The following is a 26,692-nucleotide window of genomic DNA, read 5'->3' on the forward strand; positions in this document are numbered from 1 at the left end:
ATATTTGTCATTTATTAGAATCTAATTTAGTTTTATTTATCCTTTCGATGTTTGTCTTTTAGTTTGTGAAGCCTTCCTCTAATATTTATCATTTTGTGTCGTCTATTTTCTTTGTGTTTAATTTTCTGCTCTTTTTCTAGCTTGTGATGAATGCTTAGAACTTAGAAATTCAACTTTTCTATATTATACACAATAATATATAAATATATATAATCTAGGATTATACATTTCTCTCTAAGGATAGTTTTAATTCCACCCCAAAAGATTTGATGAATAGTATTTTTAATTGGAAATACATTCTAATTTCCATCGTAGTTTACTCATTAATCATGGGTTGTTTACAAATGTATTTATTAATCTCCAAGCATGTAGGAATTGACGTTAGCAATAAGAATTAAGAAGTTAAGCTCAGGGCATCCTCTGATAGCAGATGTAGTTCCAATTTTGAATAATAAGTAATAGCAATCCCAATGCGTTACTTCTGCACAGATCTTGAGTTCACAAAGTCCTGTATTCCATTTTAATGTATTTTACAAAAGAATTAGTCCAAAAAAGACTGAGGGGAAAAAGCTGGTTTTTCATCAGAGCTATAGAGTACTGCTTTAGGGTTTAAAAAGACCTCTGCAAGTCTTGGGTGTCATAATCCTGATTATTAATGAGGAAACTGAAACTCACATAAAGTAGATTACTTACAGAACATCACATAGCCAGGAGGTGGCAGCACCAGGCACAGGATGCTCTGGACCTTCAGGCCTGCCTGCCAACCCTGCAATGGTCCAGCCTCTTCCTCGGGGTCCCCATCACCTCCCGGTTCCTCAAGCTATAAATGAGAGGATTGAGCATAGGAGTAAGGTCCGTGTAGAGGATAGAGACCACCTTGTCATGGCAGGGGGCCCGGTAGCGCCTAGGCCTCAGGTAGATGAACATGGCTGCCCCATAGAAGAGGGAGACAGCTGTCAGGTGGGAGGTACAGGTGGCCAGAGCCTTTTCACCATCCTGAGCAGAGTGCATCTGGAAAACAGCCCTCAGGATGCGAGCATAGGAGGCCAAGATGATGGAGAAGGGAAGGAACAGCATGAAGACACAGCAAGAAAATATCACATTCTCAAAAAGGGATGTGTCTATACAGGCCAGCTTCAACAAAGATAGCATCTCACAAAAGAAGTGGTCCACCTCCCTCAAACCACAGTAGGGAAAGGTCATTACTACTACCGTCTGGATCAAACTGTCTATTATCCCAAAGGCCCAGGAGCTCCCAGCAATCCCAAACAGATTCTCTGACTCATGAGGATGGGATAGTGAAGTGGGTGGCTAATGGCCACACAGCGATCATAAGCCACGAGTCCCAGCAAGAGCCCCTCCGATCCCACGAGACAGACAAAGAAGCCAATTTGTATACCACAACCCACAAAGGAGATGGACTTCCTGCCAGACAGGAAGTTGACTGCCATCTTTGGCGCATTGGTACAGACTAACATGAGGTCCATGAGGAAGAACTGAGGAAGAAGTACATGGGTGTATGAAGTCAAGCATCTGTGTAGATAAGGAAGATGAGGAGGACATTCCCACAGAGGGCCACTGTGAAGACTATCATGATTGCTGAGAAAAGTACAAGGTCAGTTGGACTGTGGGAAAAGATGCCCAATGGGACAAAGTCATCTGTGGATGATTGGTTCAACCACGTCTCCGTGGCTCAGTTGATGTTTCCGGTAACCTGTGAACATGGACAAAAAATATTGGTTGGACTGACATTTCTTTAACCTCTGCATTCCACATCTTCAGCTAGCTGTTTTGTTTGTAACTCATGAGGCCTCAGCAACAAAAGCTTTGGGACATAGAAGAGGACACTCCTTCATATCTCTATGACACAGCAATAGGAGTTCTCCCAGCTCATGGAATTGGACCACATATCTGGACTGGTGTGTATCCTTATCTAGATGAGTAGAAACTGAGTTATTTTATGTGTCATGGGACCTTTGGAGAATCCCCTTTAGCAGGCAAAGTCTTGGCTTTACTGTATGATACAGAGTCTACTGTCTGAGACCACATGGACTTGGTAAACTATCTCTAAGAGGGCTTAGGCCATTTCACTCCCATGAGATAATTTATGTGTTACAGAAAGGGAAGGGAATCAAGCATAATTTTCTCTTTAGTCTGTATATCTTTCTGTATGTGCTGAGAGTTTATCATGCTGGCCACTCTGTTATGTTTGTAATATCAATTATGGAAGTGCTCTCTAGTGCCCCATATGAGAAGGAAGAGCTGCAGTTGGATGCCATTGTTGTCAATATTGGGTTGACAAAAAGTCACAATCCAATGGGGAGCAACAGTGACTTGGTTCCCAAACCTCTTAAGAACAGTGAGGTCTTTAATTGTGCTGAGACTTTTAAATAACTCCAGGATCAAGGCTTCAGTATAAGTGGGCTGGAATCAAGTACAGTTAATACCTACTTACAAAGTTACTTTTAGTAGAAATCAAAGAGCCTTCTTTATAAAAACCTTCTGACTGAAAACTTGCACCTGGCTTTCTGAACCTTTTACTCACTGCCTTATAAAAGTTTCAATCAATTTATTTGGAGCGTGTCACTGAAAAGGGATTTTCCTTGATCTTTGGTCAAGAATTTTTTCTAAATATGTTACTATGGAATGAAACAGGAGGCATGGCCTGATTTTAGACGGACAAAGCTAAATCGAGGAATAAAAGTCATGCATATTTAAAAAGATAAAACTCCCTTGATGATATGATAGTTGCAGTATCTGAACCCAAGGCAAATAACAGAATAAATAATTATAAACAACTGAGTGGAAAACACTGCCATTATTTAGGCACAACTCTTTTATTGTTGTCCTCACACTCACCCAGTGAACCTTGTTTTCACTGTCTAAGGCCTTTACGGTTTTTATAGGATTCTCTCTCTTATCTCTCATCAGCCTCCTTCTAATTTCACTTGTCTCATGATCCATCCAGGGCTGAATTATCAGGCATTTTCATGGTTCTGAAGGTAGCACAGCAGTGAATATTTTTTCCTTCAGTTTGTATGAGCTATCTACTGCTGTGGAACAAATAGCTCCAAAATTTAGCAGCTTGGAATAAAACAGGGAACATTTGTTATCTCACAGTTTCTGTGCATCAGGAATGTGGGTGCAGCTTAGTTGTTTGCCTCTGGTGTTATGTCTCTCAGGAGGTTACCGTCAGCTGTTGGCCAGATGATAGTCCTCTCAGGGCTGGACTGGAGGAGGCTCCACTCCAAGATCACTCGTGCGGCTGTTGGCAGACTCAGGCCCTCTTCAAAGGCCCCTCACAGCATGGCAGTTGACTTCTCCCAGGGTGAGTGATGGAAGAGTTAGGGAGAGCAAAAGCACCCCACACAGAAGCTGTGGTCTTATAACCTGGAATTGGAAGTGACACTCTGTGAGCTCTGCTGAGTTCTAGTCTTTAGAAGTGAGTCACTAAATCCAGCCCATGCTCACTGGGAAGGGAGCCCACGAGGGCATGAATACCAGGAAATGGGGACCAATGGGACCATCTTAGAGGCTGTCTGCACAGCCTTTCATGTTCTAGTCTCATACCCTGATTGCTGATATAAATAAATGGGACTCAGATAATTTTAACAAGTGATCTTGTCATGTAAGAAAGGTGGTGCCATGCAAGTTGCCTAGAAAACAAAGAATCAAAGATTTTGAGTTTGTCAGTCTGTTTCTCATCTGCCTGGTCTAGTGACAGGCAATACACAATCAGTAAAAATAATGTTTGACTTTTGCATCGCACAGTGCTCATACCTATTCCTCATTTGACCTCATAGTGATCCTGCAATGAAGGTACAGTGATTATTAAATTAGCCCCTCTTTTACAAATGAGGAAGTTGAGGCTCTGAGGAGCTGGCTGGATTGTCCAAGGTTACATGGTGAGTAAGTATGGGCCCCTTCCCAAAACTTGAGAAGGGGCCTTTGGAATATAAGTTCCAGATACTTTATACCTGGCTGTTTGAGGGAAAAATATCTTTAGAAGGGCAAGCTACCTTATCTTGGAGAAATTCTCAGATAGGAAATTACAGTTCCCTTTCTGTAATTCTTAGCTCTCTCAGCAGGCTTCTGATCCATAATCTGTACTCTTAAACATTAGAGATCCTTTTACTGAAGGGCAGTACTGGTTTCCTTTCGGATATAACTCTCATCACTGTTAAATTAATTAAACAAGGAGGCCAATAGGCTGAGTGGCTTTAATGCCTTACCATCCTACCAAGCAAACCCAAACCTAAGCCTGTAAATGTCTCAAGACAAAGATATCAAAACCTAAGGACAATCAACCAAAAATAGCCAACTAGGATTTCCAATAAGTCAAATGCTTAAGTATAGCCAATCAGATAACTTCCTTGCTTTTCTTCTGCCTTTTCTCTATAAAAGTCTTTCCCTTGGTTCCTGTCAGTGGAGCACTCCTAAGCACTTCCAGTTTGATGCTGCACAATTGGAATTGCTTTTTGCTCAAATAAACTCTTAAAATTTTTAATGTGCCTCAGTGTATCTTTTAACATCACAGATGAATACATGATCATTTATGGTTAAGTTTCTGTTTTTTGTGTTGGTTAGTAGAAGTGGAATTCGTAATCATAGATGAAAATCACAATTACATTTCTGGCCCTGTGAAACTCAGGGAAAGATCTCAGGGTGATGACCATGAGGCTGAGGTGGAGGAGTCAGAGAATCTTTCTGTCCTCCTGTCTCTCCAAATGAGACCAAAATCCCCATTGGATCCCAGACACCCCTCCCAAGCCTCAGCCCCAACTCCAACTTCCAATTGCCTGCCTGAATATATGCAATCACATTTCTTGCTGACACCTCAAACAGAAAACAATTTAAGCTTTAATTCTTACCTGCATGTCCCAGAAAAACAATATTTCCTATTCCCATCTTATTTCTTTAAAATGATACCTATTGCCCCATTCAAGCTCAATAAGATCCATGCTGGCTACCCCATGTACCCCAAATCAAACACTCTCCTGGTCCTGTTGGTTTGTCTTAACACAGACTCTTGCTTCTTACAACCAGCCCTCTGTTTTCATCCTTGGTGTCACCGCTATGTTCAGAGCATCACCGTTGCCAGCATGCATGTAATGGCCCTGACTGTGCCTCTCCTTGCGTACTGCAGTGTACTGCAGTGTGTACTGAGAGCCACTCTGTGGGTCCCTTCACAGGTCAGACTTTGAGCCCACGTCCACCTCTAACGGATTGAAGTTCCCATGTGGTCCCGCTCTCCCTTTTCAGCTTTTCATCCCCAACTCCCTCTAAACAAGCCCTATATTCCAAATGATCTGACACCTGCAGCTGCCAAATACAGCTTTTGTTTGACCTTTTTGGTTTGCTCATGCTGTTCCATTCACGTGGCATATCCTCCTCCAAAGTCCTCTAGTCCTCTGATCGGGTAAAACTTGATTGCATACAACCAAGAAACAGCTTTACTTTTAGCTAGGACCACTATAGAATCTCCTTCCCTACCTATTTGGTTTTTTTTTTTACTTAAAGACACTTTATGTATATTTTAATATCTGATAAGTCTACTCGTCCTTCATAGTTTTTCTTTTTTAGTATTATTTTATTGAGGTCATATTGGTTATAACATTGTGTAAATTTCAAGTGTACATCATCATTATATTTCAGTTTCTGGGTAGACTGCATTGTGCTTACCACCAAGAGTCTAGTTCTTAATTCGTCACCATACATATGTGCCCCTTTACCTCTTTCACCCTCACCCCACCCCCTTCTCCTCTGGTAACCATGAATATGTTCTCCTTATCTATGTGATTGACTATCTTCCACGTATGAGTGAAATTATATGGTATTTGTCTTTCTCTGTCTGACTTATTTTGCCTAGCATAATACCCTCAAGGTCCATCCATGTTGCCACAAAAGGCACGATTTTGTCTTTTTTTATGACTTTTTTTATGACTTTAGTATTCCATTGTGTATATATACCACATCTTCTTTATCCATTCATCGGTAGATGGGCACTTAAGTTGCTTCCAAGTCTTGCTATTGTGAATAATGCTGCAATGAACACAAGGGTGCATGTATCTTTACGTATTGGTGTTTTCAAGTTCTTTGGATAAATACCCAGCAGTGGAATAGCTGGATCATATGGTAGTTCTATCCTTGATTTTTTGAGGAATCTCCATACTGGTTTCCATAGTGGCTGCACCAGTTTGCACTCCCACCAGTATGACAGTTCCCTTCTCTCCACATCCTCTCCAACACATGTTGATTCCTGTCTTGTTAATTATAGCCATTCTGACGGGCATGAGGTGATATCTCATTGTAGTTTTGATTTGCATTTCCCTGATAGTTAATGATTTTGAACATCTTTTCATGTGCCTGTTGGCCATCTGTATATCTTCTTTGGAGAAATGTCTGTTCAGGTCTTTTGCCCATTTTTTAATCGGGTTGTTAGTTTTTTTGTTGTTGAGATGCATCAGTTCTTTGTATATTTTGGAGATTAAGCCCTTATCAGATAAATGGTTTGCAAATATCTTCTCCCAATTGTTAGGTTGTCTTTTCGTTTTGTTGATGGCTTCCTTTGCTGTGCAGAAGCTTTTTAGTTTGATGTAGTCCCATTTGTTTACTTTTTCTATTGTTTCTCTTGCCCGGTCAGACATGGTGCTTGAAAATATGTTGCTAAGACCAATGTCGAAAAGCGTACTGCCTATGTTTTCTTCTAGAAGTTTCATAGTTTCAGGTCTTACATTCAAGTCTTTAATCCATTTTGACTTAATTTTTGTGTATGGTGTAAGGTAAGGGTCTACTTTCATTTTTTTGCATGTGGCTGTCCAGTTTTTCCAACACCATTTGTTGAAGACACTTTCTTTTCTCCATTGTATGTTCTTGGCTCCTTTGTCCAAGATTAGCTGTCCATAGATGTGTGGGTTTATTTCTGGGCTTTGGATTCTATTCCGTTAATCTGTGTGTCTGTTTTTGTGCCAGTACCATGCTGTTTTGGTTGCTATAGCTTTGTAGTATATTTTGAAATCAGGGAGTGTGATACCTCCAGCTTTGTTCTTTTTTCACAGGATTCCTTTACTTATTTGGGGTCTTTTTTTGTTCCAAATAAATTTTAGGATTCTTTGTTCTATTTCTGTGAAAAATGTTGTTGGAACTTTGATAGGGATTGCATTGAATCTATAGATGGCTTTAGGAAGTATGGACATCTTAACTATGTTAATTCTTCCAATTCAAGAACACGGAATATCTTTCCATTTCTTTGTGTCTTCTTCAATTTCTTTCAGCAATGTTTTATAGTTTTCCGTGTACAGCTCTTTCACCTCTTTGGTTAAGTTTATTCTTAGGTATTTTATTCTTTTTGTTGCAATTGTAAATGGGATGGTATTCTTAATTTCTCTTTCTTCTACTTCGTTACTAGTGTATAGAAATGCAACTGATTTTTGTACATTGATTTTGTATCCTGCAAATTTACCATATTTGTTTATTACTTCTAAAAGTTTTCTGGTGGATTCTTTAGGGTTTTCTATATATAAAATCATGTCATCTGCAAATAGTGACAGTTTCACTTCTTCCTTTCCAATTTGGATCCTTTTTATTTCTTTCTCTTGCCTGATTGCTCTGGCTAGGACTTCCAGTACTATGTTAAATAAGAGTGGTGACAGTGGGCATCCTTGTCTGGTTCCTGTTCTTAGAGGAATAGCTTTCAGTTTTTCACCATTGAGGATGATATTAGCTGTGGGTTTCTCATATATGGTCTTTATTATGTTGAGGTACTTTCCTTCTATACCCATTTTATTCAGAGTTTTTATCATAAATGGGTGCTGTATCTTGTCAAATGCTTTCTCTGCATCTAGTGAGATGATCGTGTGATTTTTACTCTTCATTTTATTGCATAAGCCTCTCTGGATTGTTGATTTCAGGTTCGTTGGATAGATTCCCAGTAATGGGATGGCTGGGTCATAGGGCATCTCTATTTTTAATTCTTTGAGGAATCTCCATACCGTTTTCCATAGAGGCTGCACCAGTTGGCATTCCCACCAGCTGTGTATGAGGGTTCCTGTTTCTCCACATCCTCTACAGCACTTGTTGTTTTTTGTCTTGGTGATTATAGCCATTCTAACAGGCATGAGGTGATATCTTAGTGTTGCTTTGATTTGCATTTCCCTGATGATTAGTGATGTTGAACATCTTTTCATGTGCCTATTGGTCATCTGTATATCTTCTTTGGAGAAGTGTCTGTTCATTTCCTCTGCCCATTTTTTGATTGGGTTGTTTGCTTTTTGTTGTTCAGTTGTGTGCGTTCTTTATATATTGTGGAGATCAACCCCTTGTCAGATGTATGTTTTGCAAATATTCTCTCCCAGCTGGTGGGTTGTCTGTTCATCTTGATTCTGGTTTCGTTTGTCTTGTAGAAGCTCTTTAATCTGATAAAGTCCCACTTGCTTATTTTTTCTTTAGTTTCCCTAGTCTGGGTAGGCATTTCATCAGAAAAGATTCCTTTAGGACCAATGTCAAATAGTGTGTTGCCTATATTTTCTTCTATGAGTTTTATTGTTTCAGGTCTCACCTTCAGGTCTTTGATCCATTTTGAGTTAATTTTTGTGAATGATGATAGCAGATGGTCCACTTTCATTCTTTTGCATGTGGCTGTCCAGTTTTCCTAACACCATTTATTGAAGAGATTTTCCTTTCTCCATTGCATTTTCTTAGCACCTTTGTCGAAAATTAGCTGTCCATATATGTGTGGTTTTATTTCTGGGCTTTCAATTCTGTTCCATTGATCTGTGTGTCTGTTTTTGTACCAGTACCATGCTGTTTTGATTACTATTGCTTTGTAGTATGTTTTGAAGTCAGGGATTGTGATGCCTCCTGCTTTGTTCTTTTTTCTTAGGATTTCTTTAGCTATTCGGGGTCTTTTGTTGCCCCATATAAATTTTATTATTTCTTTTTCTATTTCTGTGAAGAATGTCATTGGGATTCTGATTGGGATTGCACTGAATCTGTAGATTGCTTTAGGTAATATAGACATTTTAACTATGTTTATTCTTCCAATCCATGTGCATGGGATATCTTTCCATTTCTTTATGTCATCATAGATTTCTTTCAGTAATGTCTTGTAGTTCTCATTGTATAGGTCCTTCACCTCCTTGGTAAGATTTATTCCTAGGTATTTTATTCTTTGTGATGCAATTGTAAATGGTATTATCTTTTTGAGCTCTCCTTCTGTTAGTTCATTATTAGCATACAGAAATGTAACTGATTTTTGTAGATTGATTTCATACCCTGTGACTTTGCTGTAGTTGTTGATTATTTCTAGTAGTTTTCCAACGGATTATTTAGGGTTTTCTATATATAAAATCAAGTCATCTGCAAATAGTGAGAGTTTCACTTCTTCGTTGCCTATTTGGATTCCTTTTATTCCTTTTTCTTGCCTAACTGCTCTGGCCAAAACCTCCAGTACTATGTTGAACAGGAGTGGTGAGAGTGGGCAGCCCTGCCTCATTCCTGTTCTCAGAGGAATGGCTTTCAGTCTTTCCACATTGAGTATGATGTTGGCTGTGGGTTTGTCATAAATATCCTTTATTATGTTGAGGTACTTTCCTTCTATACCCATTTGGTTGAGAGTTTTTATCATAAAAGGATGTTGTATCTTGTCAAATGCCTTCTCTGTGTCTATAGAGATGACCGTGTGGTTTTTATTCTTTTTTCTGTTGATGTGATGTATCACGTTGATTGATTTGCAGATGTTGAACCATCCCTGTGTCCCTGGTATAAATCCCACTTGATCGTGGTGTATGATCTTTCTAATGTATTGCTGTATTCGGTTTGCCGATATTTTGTTGAGTATTTTTGCATCTATGTTCAACAGTGATATTGGCCTGTAATTTTCTTTCTTTGTATTGTCTTTGTTTGGCTTTGGTATCAGGGTGATGTTGGCCTCATAGAATGATTTAGGAAGTGTTCCATCTTCCTCTATTTTTTGGAATAGTTTGAGAAGGATGGGTATCAAATCTTCTTTGAATGTTTGACAAAATTCACCAGAGAAGCCATCTGGTCCTGGACTTTTATTTTTTGGGAGGTTTTTGATTACTATTTCAATCTTTTTACTTGTGATTTGTCTATTCAGATTCTCCATTTCTTCTTGGTTCAGTTTTGGGGGGTTGTATGAGTCTAAGAATTTATCCATTTCTTCTAGATTGTCCAATTTGTTGGCATATAATTTCTCATAGTATTCTCTTACAATCCTCTGTATTTCCGTGGTATCCATTGTAATTTCTCCTCTTTCATTTCTAATTTTATTTACTTGAGCCTTTTCTCTTTTTTTCTTAGTAAGCCTGCCTAAGGGTTTGTTGATTTTGTTTATCTTCTCAAAGAACCAACTATTTGTTTCATTAATCCTTTCTACTGTTTTCTTGGTCTCAATTTCATTTATTTCTGCTCTGATTTTTATTATTTCTCTTCTTCTGCTGACTTTGGGCTTTGTTTGTTTTTCTTTTTCTAGTTCTGTTAGGTGTAATTTAAGGTTGCCTATTTGGGATTTTTCTTGTTTGTTAAGGTGGGCTTGTATCACTATGAGTTTCCCTCTCAGGACCGCTTTTGCTGCATCCCATATGGTTTGGTATGGCATATTTTCATTTTTGATTGTTTCCCGATAGTTTTTGATTTCTCCTTTAATTTCATCAATGATCCATTGGTTTTTCAGTAGCGTCTTGTTTAATCTCCACATTTTTGTCACGTTCCCAGTTTTTTTTCATGGTTCATTTCCAGTTTCATAGCATTATGGTCTGAAAAGATGCTTGTTATGATTTCAATCTTCTTAAATTCATTGAGGCTTGCTTTGTTTCCCAACATATGGTCTATCCTTGAGAATGTTCCATGCACGCTTGAGAAGAACGTGTAGTCAGCTGTTTTTGGATGGAGTGCTCTGTATATGTCTACTAGGTCCATCTCATCCAGTTTTTCATTTAAGTCTACTATTTCTTTATTGACTTTTTGTCTGGATGATCTATCCATTGATGTAAGTGGGGTATTAAGATCCCCTACTATTATTGTGTTGTTGTTAATGTCTCCTTTTAGGTTTGTTAATAGTTACTTTATGTATATTGGTGCTCCTATGTTGGGTGCATATATATTTATAAGTGATATGTCTTCTTGGTGGAGTGCCCCTTTTATTATTATACATTTCCCTTCTTTGTCTCTCTTAACCTGTTTTATCTTGAAGTCTACTTTGTCTGATATGAGTATGGCAACACCTGCTTTCTTTTGTTTGCCATTAGCTTCAAATATCGTCTTCCGTCCTTTCACTCTGAGCCTGTGCTTGGCTTTAGTTCTGAGATGTGTTTTCTGGAGGCAGCATATTGTTGGGTCTTGCTTTTTAATCCATCCTGCCACTCTGTATCTTTTGATTGGAGAGTTCAATCCATTTACATTTAGGGTAATTATTGATATATGAAGGCTTAATGTTGCTGTTTTGTCACTTATTTTCTGGTTCTTTTGTGTTTCCTTTGTTTCTTGTCCCATTTGTTTTGGACTGCCAATTCAGTTTGGTTGTTCTGTCTTATGACTCTTCTAGTTTTCTCTTTGTTTATCATTTGTGATTTTGTTTTGATTATTTGTTTAGTGGTTACCTTGAGGTTTGTGTAAAAAATCTTGTGTATCAGATATTCCATTATCTGATGGCCTCCTATTTCCTTATACTAAGTCAATTCAATCACTTTCCTCTTCTCCTTCTAAGTCGTTCTTGTTATACCTTATTTTATCTTGTGTTGTGGCTGTGTGTTTACAGTGATGAGGTTAAATTTATTTTTGGTGAATTCCTTCCTTTGACCTTGATTTTAGTATTTAAATAGTTGCTAACCTATTCCGGTAAAGATCTACTATTTTTCTGAGTTTGTTTACCTATTTTTCTCCTTGCTCCAAGCTTTGTATTCCCTTTCTCTTCTTTTGTTAAGGCCTGAGGGCCTTTTTGAGTATTTCTTGTAGTGGGGGTCTCGTGGCCATGAACTCCCTTAGCTTTTGTTTATCTGGGAGAGTTACTATTTCTCCATCATATTTGAAGGATATTTTTTCTTGATAGAGTATTCTTGGCTGAAAGTTTTTGTCTTTCAGTATTTTGAATATATCATTCCAGTCTCTCCTAGCCTGTAAAGTTTTTGTTGAGAAATCCACTGAGAGCCCGATAAGAGTTTCTTTGTACGTTATTTTTTGTTTTTGTCTAGCTGCCCTTAATATTGTTTCTTTGTCATTGACTCTGGCTAGGCTTACCACTAGGTGTTGTGGAGAGGGCCTTTGTCTGTTAATATATTTAGGTGACCTGTTGGCTTCGCTTACTGGTATTTCCTGCTCCTTCCCCAGATTTGGGATATTCTCAGCTATTATTTCCTTGAATAGGCTCTCTGTTCCTCTTTCCCTCTCTTCTCCCTCAGAAATACCTATAATTCTTATGTTACATTTCCTAATAGAGTCAGATATTTCTCGGAGACTTTCTTCATTTCTTTTTAGTCTTAGTTCTCTCTCCTCTTCCATCTGGACCATATCTGTATTCCTATCCTCTAAAATGCTAATTCTTTCCTCCATATTGTCAGCTCTGTTCTTTAAAGATTCCAGATTCTCCTTTATCTACTCCATTGTGTTCTTCATCTCCATCAGCAGTGATTGGTTTTTCTTTATGATTTCAATCTCTTTTGTGAAGAAACTCCTAATCTCACTGAATTGTTTGTCTGTGTTGTCTCGTATTTCGTTGAGTGTTTTTATGATAGCTATTTTGAAATCTCTGTCGTTTAGATTATGGATTTCTATGTCTTCAGGGTTGGTTTCTGGGTGTTTGTCATTTTCCTTCTGGTCTGGTGATTTCATATATCTTTGCACTGTGGGTCCTGTGTTGGCTTTGTTTTTCCTCATCCTGGAAATCTCTGGTTGCAATTTCCACCTGCCACCACTGTGTGGTGGTAAAAGGCTGTGTAATCTAAGCCTCCTGCACTCTGCCTTGGTTTTTCTGCTGAGATCCACGGGTCAGATTGCTTGGTCTAGTCTGCCGCTGATCGCTTGGTCTGGTCTGGTCAGCTGAGCTGCGGGTTCCAGTTTGCGGGGAGGGGGTGGCTCTCTCTTTTGCCCTCTGGGTCCCTGGTGTGGGGGGCTTCTCTTTTGCCCCTCATTATCCGCTCTCTGGGGTGCTCAGATGTTGATGGTAGCCCTGTGACTCTTTTGAGTCCTCTCTCCCCACTTCCTCCAGGGGCCCAGCACGTTCCACTCTCAGATGTGCTGTAGTGTGGATCTTTCTGATCTAGCTTTTCACTGTCTTGGATTCCGTTGTTGGTCTGTGACTGTTCCTTTTGTTGTATCTTATCGGGGGAAGAGTTCATGGGAAAACTCACTCCGCCATGATGCTGACGTCACTCTCCTAGCCTCTGTATTTTTTACCATTGATCTATTTGTCTATTTCTTTGCCAATACCATGCTGTCTTGATTACTGTAGCTTTATAGTAAGTCTTGAAGTCAGGAAGTGTCAGTCCTCCAACTTTGTTCTTCTTCAATACTGTGTTGGCTATTCTGATTCTTTTGCCTCTTTTCCAGGTAAACTTAGAATTAGTTTTGTTGATATTCGCAAAAATAACTTGGTGGGATTTTGATTGGGATTGCATTGAATCTATAGATCAAAGTAGGAAGAACTGACATTTTAACAATATTGAGTCTTCCTATCCATGGACATGGAATATCTCTCCATTTATTGAGAATTTCTTTGATTTCTTTCTTCAGATTTCTTCATATAGATCTTGTACCTATTTTGTTAGATTTATTCCTAAGTACTTCATTTTGTGCGGCGCTAATGTAAATGGTACTGTGTTGTTTTTAGTTTCAAATCCCAATTGTTCATTGCTGGTATATAGGAAAGCAATAGGCTTGTGTATGTTCACCTTGTATCCTGTAACCTTACTATAATCACATCTTAGTTCCAGGAGTTTTTGTCAATTCTTTGGGATTTTCTACACAGATAAACATGTCATCTGTGAACACGAACATTTTTATGTCTTCCTTCTCAATCTGTATGCCTTTTTTTAAATAATTTTATTTATTTTTCCCCCAAAGCCACAGTAGATAGTTGTATGTCATAGCTGCATGTCCTTCTAGTTGCTGTATGTGGGACACGGCCTCAGCATGGCCGGAGAAGCAGTGAGTCATTACACACCCGGGATCCGAACCCGGGCCGCCAGCAGCGGAGCGCGCGAACTTAACCGCTAAGCCATGGGGCCGGCCCTCTGTATGCCTTTTATTTCTTTTTTCTTATCTTGTACTAGATAATTGCACTGGATACAGAATTTTAGGTTGACGATTTTTTTTCTTTCAACACTTTAAATATTTCACTTCATTCAATTCTTGCTTGCACGGAATTCTGATGAAATTCTTATCATTGTTCTTCTATAGGTAAGGTGTTTTTATCCTCTGCCTTCTTTCAAGATTTTTCTTTTTGTCTTTGTTTTCTGCAATTTGAATATGGTATGCCTAGGTGTAGATTTTTAGTTTTTTATCTTGCTTAGTGTTCTCTAAGCTTCCTGGATTTATGGTTTGCTCTCTGTTATTAATGTGGGGAAATTCTTAGTCATTATTACTTTAAATATTTTTTCTGTTCCTTTCTCTCTTTCTCTTCCTTTTGGTATTCTTATTATGTATATATTGTATCTTTTGTAATTGTCCTACAGTTCTTGAATGTTCTATTCTGTTTTGTTTTGTTTTCACTTTTTTCTCTTTGTATTTCAGTTTGGGAAGTTTCTATTGACATATCCTGAAGCTCAGAGATTTTTTTCCTCAGCCATATCCAGTCTACTGGTCAGCCTAGCAAAGGCATTCTGCATTTCTGTTAAAGTGTTTTTGATTTCTAGTATTTCTTTTTGTTTCCTAGTATTTCTTTTTGATTCTTTCTTAGAGTTTCAATCTCTCTCTTACATTATCCATTGGTATTGCAATGTTGTCCACTTTTTCCTTTAGAACCCTTAGCCTATTAATCATAGTTATTTTAAATTCCCTGTCTAATCATTCCAAAATCATTGCCATATTTGAATTTGGTTCTGCTGCTTTCTTTTTCCCTTCACACTGTTTTTCCTTGCCTTTTAGCGTGCCTTGTAATTTTGGTTGAAAACTGGACATAACGCATTAGGTATTAGGAACCAAGGTAAACTGGCTGTGATTAAGTGTGATGATTTATGTTGACCTGGCTAGGAGTTACACTGTGTTTGCTGTGGCTGTAGCTCTCTGAGAGCTCAGGTTCCTCTCGTGTCCTTGTTTTTATCTACCCCAGAAAGTCCTTCATAAATAGAGTTTGAGCCTTGCAGTCTTTTCAACTGCAATCTGCTGTTATTGTGCAGGGGTCCTGTTGCTGTGTGGTGAGGTGTTGGGAGGGGGAGTGGCCTATGGTTCTATGATTAGGTCTCAGTCTTCTTATGGGCCAGTGCCCCTGAGATATGACCTTCACAAATGATTCTCAGCTTTTTTCCTGCCTTACCTATGACAGGAAGGCTAGAGGCAGCTGGAGTTGGCTAATCGTTCTTCCTCAGGTCAGAGGAAATAGTTTCCCTTGAGTGCTGGTCTTTGTTACAGAGAACTGGAGGAAGAACAGGGTGCTCCAACATATTTCAAAATGGTGGCGTTTCCTCTGTCCCTGCTCATAGCAGGAGGGGATTTTCCTCCAGTCTTCACAGTGAGAACTCAGTGAGGCTCCTGAAGGTAAAACTCAAGAAAGTGTAGGGGTCCCCTGGAGTTTGGAACTCTCCAGCTAGTCCACAATCTGCCTCCAGCAGTTGAAAAACTACAGTTTGTGTTCCTGCTGGTACTGGGTCCACCAGCGGACTTCTCCACTTGGGCTCTGCTCCTGGTAACCTGTGATTCTCTGTATCCACCTCTCTCCAGTGTTCAGGGTAGTTGTCTGCCCTGTGACCTCAATTCTCTGACAGATCTAAGAGGAGATATTGTTTTTTAGTTTATTCGGTTGTTTTCTGTTGTAAGGATGGGAGTGATGCGTCTAAGCTTTTCATGTTGCAGAGCAGAAACCTGAAGTCTAGGTTACCTTTCTACTGTGCCTGAGGTTCTCTCTCATGCTGCCAACAAAGAGACCTAATTCCACTTAAATGACCCATTTCCTTGCATTGACTTGATTTTTTTCATGCTATTGGTCTCTTCTCTTGCTTCTTTGACCTACTGAAAGCAACTTGTCCAGCAAGAAGGTGACAGTTGAAATCGTGGTCAGTACCTGGCCCCACAATGAGGTTGTAAGCTTCCAGGTTACTAGAAGGCAGATGACAGCTGGGCCCCAGCTTGCGTGGGGCTTATCTTGCCAAAACCAGCTCCAGGCTGAGCAAAGACTCCGCCCAGCGCCCCCATCCTGCCCAGGTCACCTGCTGCTTCTCTGTTTCCCAGTCCTAGGGCTCTCGCTGACTGTTCTTCTATAAATCCACCCTCCAAGGGAGGTTTGGAGAGCATCCCAGGGAGGCAGCAGCAGTGAGAGATACACAGAGCCCCAGAAATGACATGGTTTTGGACCTTGGTCTGCAAAGTCTTCTCCAAATTGTTGCTGGGAAAGAGGAAGACTGTAAGAGTTCCTTGGCCTCATGTGGACTGTGGCAGCCAGTACACAGGGGTCCGATGGCTGGAAGAAGAGTCCCCCAAGTCTTATCAGCGTGGGGGGGGGGTTCCAGGACTGAGTTCCAGGCCAGGACTTTGGAAGTAGGCATCACCACCAGACACGACATGGCCTGAAGTCAGTCCAGAGCTGCTAGTGGAAGAGCCCAGGAAGGAAGCAAGTGGAGTGTTGGGAGTAGGGCGAAGGCTGGGCCCAGGGCCACAGATGCCAAACCAGAGATGCCCATGGTGGAGGAATGCTGGGAGAACACCAGCATCATTAAGTTTGCAATAATTCTTTTACATAATTTTTGAAAATACTTTAACCTTTAAGAATCAAAATGGCTACATTTGGAACACTATGTATCAGTCAGTTTTTTGACGTTAGAAACTGGTAGGCCATGGTCTTCAAGACAAAAAGCAAGCATTGCTGTCCTTTGAAACAGCTGGTGAATCTCGCGCTGCTGTGTGTGCATGAAAGAACCTTTTAAACTTGTATTTTTTGTGTTGAATATCTATTTTTAATTTGCATAATTATGTTTTGATTCTTCATGCTTTCTCATTTTATAGAATTAATTTGCATTGACCATAAGCTATAAATAAAAGAAATAAATGTGTGAAATAAGTGGCTAAAAGAGGAGCGGATTTCCTTTGATGAATGGGGGCGGGGTGGGAAGAAAACTGTAGATGGGGTGGATGTGAGGGTCTCCCAGCCTTGGGAATGTAATGCTCATGAGAGGCAAGTTCCTGCCCTCCACGGAGAGAAGGGGGGTACTGCCACTCCCTTAAGCCAACCCTAAAAGAACATTAGGTAACTTTGGGGGATACCTGCAAGAAGAGCTTGGCATCTTATTTGATAAGACTGTTGATCTGCCCAAAGGAAAACTGGGGGTTTAGCCCTTGGAGAGAATCTGCCCAGCCCCCCAACAAGGCACACACAACAAGGTGTGAGTTTCCTGTGGGTCAAAGAACATCTGGAAAGCTGGCCATATTGAGCCATTTTGCTGCATCCTTTCTTTTTTTTTTTTTTAAAGATTTTATTTATTCATTTTTTCCCCCCAAAGCCCCAGTAGATAGTTGTATGTCATAGGTTCACATCCTTCTAGTTGTTGTACGTGGGACTCGGCCTCGGGTTGGACGGAGAAGTGGTGCCTTGGGGCGTGCCCGGGATCCGAACCCGGGCCGCCAGCATCAGAGCGCGCGCACTTAACCGCTAAGCCACTGAGCCGGCCCTGCTGCATCCTTTCTAAGCACGCTGTCTGCTCGGTGACAGGTCCAGCATCACAGGAGCATTGGGGTGTCCTGGAATGAAAAGGCAGAGCAGAGGTTAGGGGTTCAGCCAAACCTGCAGGAACTGAGGAATGGGGAGGACCCAGAGGAGGCTGTGGCTGCACGATGTTTCCCTCATCTCTCTCTCTTGCCTCTGGTGCTGAGGGAACAGCAAGAGCCTGTCAGAGGGAGGAAGGAGAGGTTTCTGGAGGCAGAACAATCCCTCCCCATTGCAGGCCCCCAACCTGTCAGGGGTCAGAACTGGATGTGAGTTCAGTGTTTGCAAACTGGACAGATCATTTAACAATTAAATTTATATGAACACTGTGGGCCCTGCCCAAGATGCTACTGAGGGACAAGAAAGAAGGATGCCACAGAGGCAAGCAAAGGTAGTGATGTGAAAACGCTAAAAGACATAAAAACATGTCACGTCACTACTTCGTAGGAAGACTGTTAAATCAGAAGGTTTCAACTGTACATTTTAAAAAGATTTTTTTGTGATTGTTTCCCATCGACATGAGGCAGAAAGAAAAGAAGCACTGACTTACTTTTTTAATTACAAAAGCAATACATGATCCCTGTAAAAATTTATGTACACCACAAAAATTTACAGTGCCACAGTACCCCATACTTTATTTATCTGGTTTCCTAGTAGCATGTAGGTGGTTTCCAACCTTACACTGCTGCAGTGAGCAGCCTCAGTAACTTTAGGTACTGGTGTGAATATTTCTGTAGAACAGATTCCGGGATGTGGAACTGTTGGGTCAGGAATGTTCACATTTATAAATTGGTTGACAGTACCAAAATTGACCTCAATATGGCTGCACCAATTTAGAAGCCTGGCAAAAATGTGTGGGAGTGCCTAATTCATGGGAATGTTTGTCTTCTCATGTAAGATTCCTGTGTGGCCAATGATGACTTGACTTGCACCTGCAGTGGAGGTTGAGGTCCTCTCTCAGCCTTTGTGAGTTAGTGTCCCCAGGCTGCCTCAAGCAGGAGAAGCCTCACAAGCAGACTCCTCACAGGTGTGTTTGTTCACTGGACTGGGATCCACCCATAAGTGCTGGGTTCACTGGTTCCCAGTCTTGAGGGATAACGGCATGGAAAATGTGAACAGTAGGGAGGACTAAATATATCATGCCCTGTTTTTAGAAACTTGCAAAAGGGTCATGGGACATGGGCTGGAAGGAGATGGGTGTCTACTCTGAATGTTCTGGCCACCTGAATGGCCTCCAGCACAGTCTTTGTGGCTCACAAAACATGTAGCTGAATGTCTAAGATCCCTTCCAATTTAAGGCCAGGCTTCCCATCATTTAAAATGTGCTGATGGAGCTACTGGTCATTTAAAAATGATTTAATGTTGCCTTTTGTATCAGCTATATGTTTTCTTTTCTTTTTCTTTTCCTTTCTTTCTTCTTCTTTTTTTTTTTTTGTGAGGAAGATCAGCCCTGAGCTAACATCCATGCCAATCCTCCTCTTTTTGCTGAGGAAGACCGGTTCTGAGCTAACATCTATTGCCAATCCTCCTCCTTCCCCCCACCGCAAAGCTCCAGTAGATAGTTGTATGTCGTAGTTGTACATCCTGCTAGTTGTTGTATGTGGGACGCCACCTCAGCATGGCCGGACAAGCGGTGAGTCGGTGTGCGCCCGGGATCCGAACCGGGGCCGCCAGTAGCGGAGCACGCGCACTTAACTGCTAAGCCCTGGGGCCAGCCCCTGCTTTTCTTATTTAATGCACAAAAATGATCTCAAAGGAATAGATAATGGTCGCATACAGTCAAGGAACATATCTTTAATGTTATCACAAAAACATTTGTGAGTAGGATCCCAAAATATTTGCAAACTAATGCAAATCATTACAGAAAATGAAACTTCATTTTTCTGAATATCATACACAATATGTTAATAAGGCTATAATTTTATCATAACAGGTGGCCAAGCATACTTTCCTAAGTTCAAAAATGCATTTATTTGATTTGTTAGAGAAACAAATCACAATAGATGGCCCAATGCCCTGTTTGGAATTGTATAAAACGAGTCCTGTGCGGGAGCTGGTGTCTTCCGAGAGCCAACCATGTGCATCTCCTTCCAACTCCACTAGCAATGTCACATTGGCAGCCAGAGGTCAGCCACGGTGGGACTACTTACACCATGGAAATCAGCAAATGCTACAGACGTTTTTCCCCAGACAGCCAGTTATTAAACATTTTCCAGACACCACTGCATTCCTTTATCATTCTCTTTATATATTACTATATTTTGGAATGAACCATTTGAGAATAAGTTACAAACATCAGGTCCCATTACTCCTTAATACTTTTTTTGTGTGTGTGTGAGGAAGATCAGTCCTGAGATAACATCTGTTGCCAATCCTCCTGTTTTTGCTGAGGAAGATTGCCCCGGGCTAACATCTGTGCCCATCCTCCTCCACTTTATATGGGACGCCAACACAGCATGGCTTGACAAGCAGTGCGCCAGTGCGCGCCCAGGATCCTAACCTGCAAACCTCGGGCCACCGAAGCGGAGCGTGCGCACTTAACCATTGCACCACCGGGCCAGCCCATTACTCCTGAAGAGTGTATTTCTTAAAACAAGGGCATTCTCATACATCAAAATCAGGAAGTTAACATTTGTCCAATATTACTATCTGATCCACAGCCATTTTTTAAAATGTCTCTTTTTCTCCAAATAATGTCTTCTATAGGTCTAGGGTCCCACCCAGGGTCACCTGTTGTGTTTACCATCACCTGTTGTGTTTACTCTTTCGTCTCCTTCAATCTGAAATAATTCCTTAACCTTGCCTTTATTTTCTATGACCTTGACATTTTTGAAGAGTATCAGTCAGTTTGTCTGATGTTTCCTCATGATTTATGAATGTTGGGGGCAGGAACACCTCAAAAGTGATGCTGCTGTGTTTTTTTCACCGCATTGTATCAGGAGGCACATAGTGTAAATTTATGTCATATCTGGTAATGTTAACTTTCGTCACTTGGTTAATATGGTGTCTGCCAGACTCCTCCACTATAAAGTTGATTGATAAGTGTTTTGTACTTCTAAATTAATAAGTAAGTAATTAGTATTTTGTGGGGAAATATTTCAGACCTCTATTGTAGGGTAGAGCTTTCTCTTCTCCTTCATTTATTCATTCATTTATTTATGTATATCAGTGTAGATATAGATACTCTTGGATTCCTATTTTCCTTAATCTGTAACCACCATTAATTATTTGATGTTCAAATTTGGCCAGTGGGAGTCCTTTAAAGCTGACTTTTCTGTACAATTGGCATCTCCCCATCATTCCTTGAACATTTCCTTACTTTCTGGTAGAGGATGTTGGAGACTCATTCCGGTATGTTCTTTTCAACACCACCAAGCTATTAACTCAATTCTGACACCATCTACCTAGAGATAGTGTCAGATCTGACAGGTGAAGGGCTCAGTCCTACAAGATTGCCCCCACTTCACACACCAACTGCAAGTCCAGGTTGTTACCTGTGCTTTTGACCAATGCACGATAAATCAGAGGTTTCCACAATCCACTCCTTGGGTTCAATTAATTTGCTAGAGCAGCTCACAGAACTCATAAAAACAGATTACTTACTAGAGTACTGGTTTATTATAAAAGGATATAACTCAGGAACAGCCAGACGGAAGAGATGCATAGGGCTAGGCATGTGGGATGGGGTGCAGAGCTTCCCTACTCTCTCCAAATGCCACTCTCCCTGCATCTCCAAGTGGTCACCAACCTGGAAGCTCCTCTAACCCACTCCTTTTGGGTTTTACGGAGGCCTTATTACATAGGCATGATTGATTAAATCATTGGCTATCAGAGATTGAACTCCATCTCCAGCCCCTCACCCCTCCAGGGGAGGGGAGTGGGGCTAAATTACAACCCTCTAATCACATAGTTGCTTCCCCTGGCAACCAGCCCCATCCTTAGGGACTTTTCAGAAGTTATGGCATAATTTAAACTCGGGTGTGGTTGAAAGGGGCTTGTTATGAATATGAAAAGACACCCTTATCACATAGGAAATTCCAAGGGTTTTGGGAGCTCTGTTCCAGAACTTAGGTTGAAGATTAAATATATATTTCTTATTATAAATGAGAATATCACACCCATCTTTTCTCTGACCCAGCCCTGGAGTCCTTCATTTCTGTAAGGAGCCTTGGTTCCTTTCAGTGGAAAATAATACTAAAAACCAAGTTCTGGGTGCTAGGAGTGCTCATTGGTACAGGAGTATTGTTTCTTAAGCTCTCAAAGCAGCTAGAGCTAGGAATCATCTGTATGCACACATATCCAACTCCCTATCTATCTATTTATCTATCATGCACCATCTATCTACCTATCCATCAATCATCTAGCTATCTATCATGCGTGTGTTCCATCTATCTATACAAAGTAAAAACCACAAGGTCACAGAGTTCTTCTTTCATTCTCTCCTTTCCCCTGTCTGTATTTTTTGTAATTTCCTTTCTCTGACAGAGAAACTTGACTCTCAGCACGCTTGGTGAATTTTCTCATTTGCTTGTTGAGCAATTCTTGTCATTCTTTACTTTAATGTTCAGATTGCCCCACAATTGATGAGTTGGAGCCTCTTCAGCCCAGCCTCTCTGTCCTCTTGCTAGACCCCATCAGTTATGAGCACATCTGTACTTTCTGGCACAAGATGCTCCAGATGCACACCGTGCTTTCTCTGCCCCAGCCCCGGGATCAGCTTTCTCCAAGTTCATTTTAGTGGGGACTGACATTTAAGACTAGGATCTGAGCCCTAGATGAACTCACTGCTTAAGAAGTGACATTGCTTCTAGATGTTTGTAGAGCTAGAAAATATATACAAAAAATATACAAATTAACTGATACCTCTAATCCAATCCAATCAGGTTTCTCCCTTTTCCCCCCATTCCAGTTTCCTTCTCCATCTTCCACAGGAACACCCCGGCTCCTGGCAACATCAATCTATTTTCACTCTATTGTTCATTCCTACCATACACACAAACAAGCCTTGGAACTGCCTCTTTTTCTTAAAGAAGGTCACACACACACACACACACACACCCCCCTCTATGTGTGGGTGAGTGGCTATGTGCATGTGTGTAGCCAGGCCCTCCCTGGTTGTCCCAGCCCCTCGCTGGCTCTCTCTCTCCTTTCGTACCAGGAGGTAAATTTCTGATATCTCCTTCCACAGTGTCCTCTGGGCTGACCACTTTGTTTCTAGATAACAACCCCTTGACCCAGCCCACCACGTATCCCTCATGACGGTCCTCTGCCAGTTCTTGGCTTCATATTTCTTACTCCCTTCAGGACACACAGGGAACCAGCCCTCACATGTGCCACTCACCCAGTGCTCTGAGACCCCCTGCTCCCTCCGGCCCCCTGGACTCCGTCCATCTTCTGCAACCCAGTCTGTGTCCTCTCCTTAAGGCTCCTCAGGAGACATGCCTCCTCCCCAGGCACAGTCGGTGGGCCTCGCTGCTGACTCAGGACCTCCAGCGCTGCTCCCCACCACTGTCCTGAGGCGGGAAAGCTCAGAAGACTGCCGCAGAAGGCGAGGTCTCCTGAGCCTCCAGCAGCCGAGGTCTGCGGTGGCTGGACACCGACACCATCCTGGGCTCCAGTAATAGCCCCTGGGGCCTGCTGTCCTTGCCAGGGCTGCTGGTTTTGTTTTATTCATTTTTATTATGAAAAGCATGTGGTGGTTGGGATTTTTGGAGGGAGGTGCACATTAGCACCCATTTTTCTAATCTGACTACCATGTTGCATTGATGTTAACTTTTTCACCTATTCATATGAAGTTTTGACAAAGATTCCTTGACAAAAATCAGGTGCCTTTGAGCCCTCTTCTTCACTACCATCAACCTTGGCCTATAAAGACTGCAGTTTCCCAGCACAAATGATTTCTTTTACCACCCTGCCTAAGAGACTTGAACAAACTCTGGCATCATTTCTAACAACTCAAGGCTGTGTCCCTGGGATGACCCATTCTCCTTTGAAGTTCCTACCTGGGAAAACTCAGAGCTCACAAAGGAATTTACCATCTGTGTCAGCCAACACTTGACGATAGGGTCCCTGTCTCCCAGTCTCTCTAGGAGAGTGGGAGCCAGTGTCCACAAGCAGTTAGCAAACCCAGATAGCCTAGTCATATGGACCAATCCTCCTTCCTGCTTTTTGTAAATTTCCACTTCCCTGCTTTCTCTCCCCACTCCCTCATCCTCCCTTTAAAACATGTAGTTACCTCTGCACTAGTTGAATTTGGGCTGAACTTACACTAGACTCTCTTCTGTCAACTTAAAAAGGAAATTTGCCTGTTATTTTATCTCAAAATGAATTTATTTGGGAATAGCCAAAAGAATTGCAATTTGGAATCTGCATGCTATGGCAAACCGTAGGCAAATCCAGAAAACACAAAAGGCGAGCTCCTTTTATAGAGAAAATGGGGGCAGTAGGGAGGGGCTATTGTAAAGGAAAGTCCATTAGGGGAGAGTAACAGTTCAAGGCAGCAATGGCTTCTCATTGGCTGAGCTGTGGCATTTCTCATTGGCTGGGCTGTTGCCAGGTGGGGAGAGAAATGTTCCTCCAATAGTAAAGTAGTTTTACTTGCTGTCCAATATGCAAACATCTCTTCCTGTTTGGTTTAATTGAGGATGTGTGATAGGGTGTGAGAGCTCCCCCTACAGGCCTTAACACCAATTGTGTTAAGATTTCTACTATTAATTTCCACACTTCCATACTGCAATAGTTATTACTGAATAAAATCTGTCTTGGTTGCTTGGGCTTCTTATGAACCCATGCAGAAGCTCCCTGATGGGCATCTGAAACCATCAATTCATGGCCTAAAATGAAAATACCCACTACCTGAGAACCTAGAACTTGCCCTTTCAAAGCCGCCTTTCCCTCTATCCCCTCAGTTTAGCCACGCTGCCGTCTCTTACCATAAATCCTCCCTCTGGACCCCCAGGACATCCGGCTTACCTCAGAGTGCTCCTTGGACCCTCAGACTAGCTGAATAACCCATACCTTTGCAGGCCTCTTAGAGCCAATGCTCCATGCCACTGTTATCAAAAGGAGAAAACATCACAGTGGAAGGCCCAACTCCTACATTATACAGACAGGAAACTCAGCCACACAGGCACATCCCCAATTCTGTGCACAGAGGATTCAAAAGAGCATAATATCTGTAGTACATCTTTCTGGAGCATCAATTTTACTATAAGATTTGGAAGAAACAAAGCTATTTAGAGTTCTAGGCAGCTCACACAAATCCATCAGTGTCGGCTACAAGATCAAAACTGTCCTCAGATAGCAGAGTGGAAACTGGCACCAGCAGCTGAAATGGGAAAAATGGCTCTCAAGAAGAATAGATGATCCACCCATGCCCTTGAATTCTCCTGAAACCTCTTTTTTGAGCTGTAGGAAGATTACTGTACCCTATGATAGACTACCAGAAATGCTTGTGACTCCTACTCTTCAGCAACCAAACGCTCTTTTGGACTCTTGAAGCTTGGAGGCTGAACACAGCAGAAACCTGCTCCTGCACATGGAGCTGCTGTGAATGCAGAACCAGAGTCAGCTGTTGAAAGTCCTTGGTGAAGCTAACTCCCTTCCAGCTCTTCCCTAAGGCCGAGGAGTAATGAGTCCTTCCCCTATGGGGTCATTACACTGTGTCCTCTCAGTTGCCTAGCAGGAAACCCTGAACCATCTCCTCTCACCCATAAACACGGAAGAAAAGAGGGACAAGAGTAGAAGGGAGAAGGAAAAACAACTTAGTCTCTGAAGTTTTGCCCAGGTGAGGGTGGAGGGACTGGCCTGCACCTAGGTCCAATGGACCTCTCCTCTTATCTTCTAGGTGGATCCTGGCCATCCTTTAAGCTCAGCAGTTATTTTGGACACAATGCTTTTGAAGGCCATAGAGGTGCCAGATAGCATCTTAGTCTGAAAACCATGGAGAGAATGTCACAGTATTTGTACACCTCCATCCTCCACTGTACAAAGTCCTCTCAGCTGGGCTTGCCATGCACAAACAGCAGCATATATTTCTTGCACTGCTTCTACCCACACTATTTGTGTCCCACACCTGGTCGACTTCCTGCACCATGTTGTTGGGCTCCATGGAGCTTATGATATTCATGCTCCACAAAGTACAGGAAGCATGGCTTGAATTCCCCACACTGTTTCTTGTCTTAGCTGACCACCACTGGATGTTTGATAGCTTCACTCTCTTTGAGCTTCCTGCCTGGTCTTTCCGGCTGACCTGAAACACAGATGTCTTCCTATGAAGGCCACTGATTTTCTGAAAAGTGATGCTGATGAACTTCAGCCCTGACTCCTGGCCCTCCCCAGGCTGTTGATTTTCTGTGTTGCTTCTCTTATAGTAGCCAGCCCTGGTGGGCTAGTGGTTAAGATTTGGTGCACCACCATGGCTCATGTTTGTTTCCCAGTCAGGGAACCCAGCACCCATCTGTCAATTGTCATACTGTGGTGGCTGGGTGTTGCTGCAATCCTGAAAGCTATGCCACCAGTATTTCAAATATCAACAGGGTCACGCATGATGGACAGGCTTCAGCAAAGCTTCTAGATGAAGAGAAACTAGGAAGAAGGGCCTGGCCACCCACCTCTGAAAAAATTGGCCATGAAAACCCTATGAACAGCAGTGGAGCATTGACTGATATAGCTCCAGAAGGCAAGAGTAGGGTGTAAAAAGACCAGGCAGGGTTCTGCTCTGCTGTACACAGGGTTACTAGGAGTCGGAATCCATTCAACATCACTAACAAACTCTTATAGTAGGAATTAAAGGTGGAAATGGCTTAAACTCTCTGCTTTGGATTT

General features: G+C 41.6%; 1 pseudogene; it reads right to left on the reverse strand.

Moving 5' to 3' along the window:
• Nucleotides 1-712: 712 nt before the first annotated feature.
• Nucleotides 713-25,976, reverse strand: LOC131401854 (olfactory receptor 2V2-like; annotated as a pseudogene).
• Nucleotides 25,977-26,692: the final 716 nt, after the last annotated feature.

Source organism: Diceros bicornis, assembly GCF_020826845.1.
Source record: "Diceros bicornis minor isolate mBicDic1 chromosome 21 unlocalized genomic scaffold, mDicBic1.mat.cur SUPER_21_unloc_1, whole genome shotgun sequence".
NCBI classification, from domain to species: domain Eukaryota; kingdom Metazoa; phylum Chordata; class Mammalia; order Perissodactyla; family Rhinocerotidae; genus Diceros; species Diceros bicornis.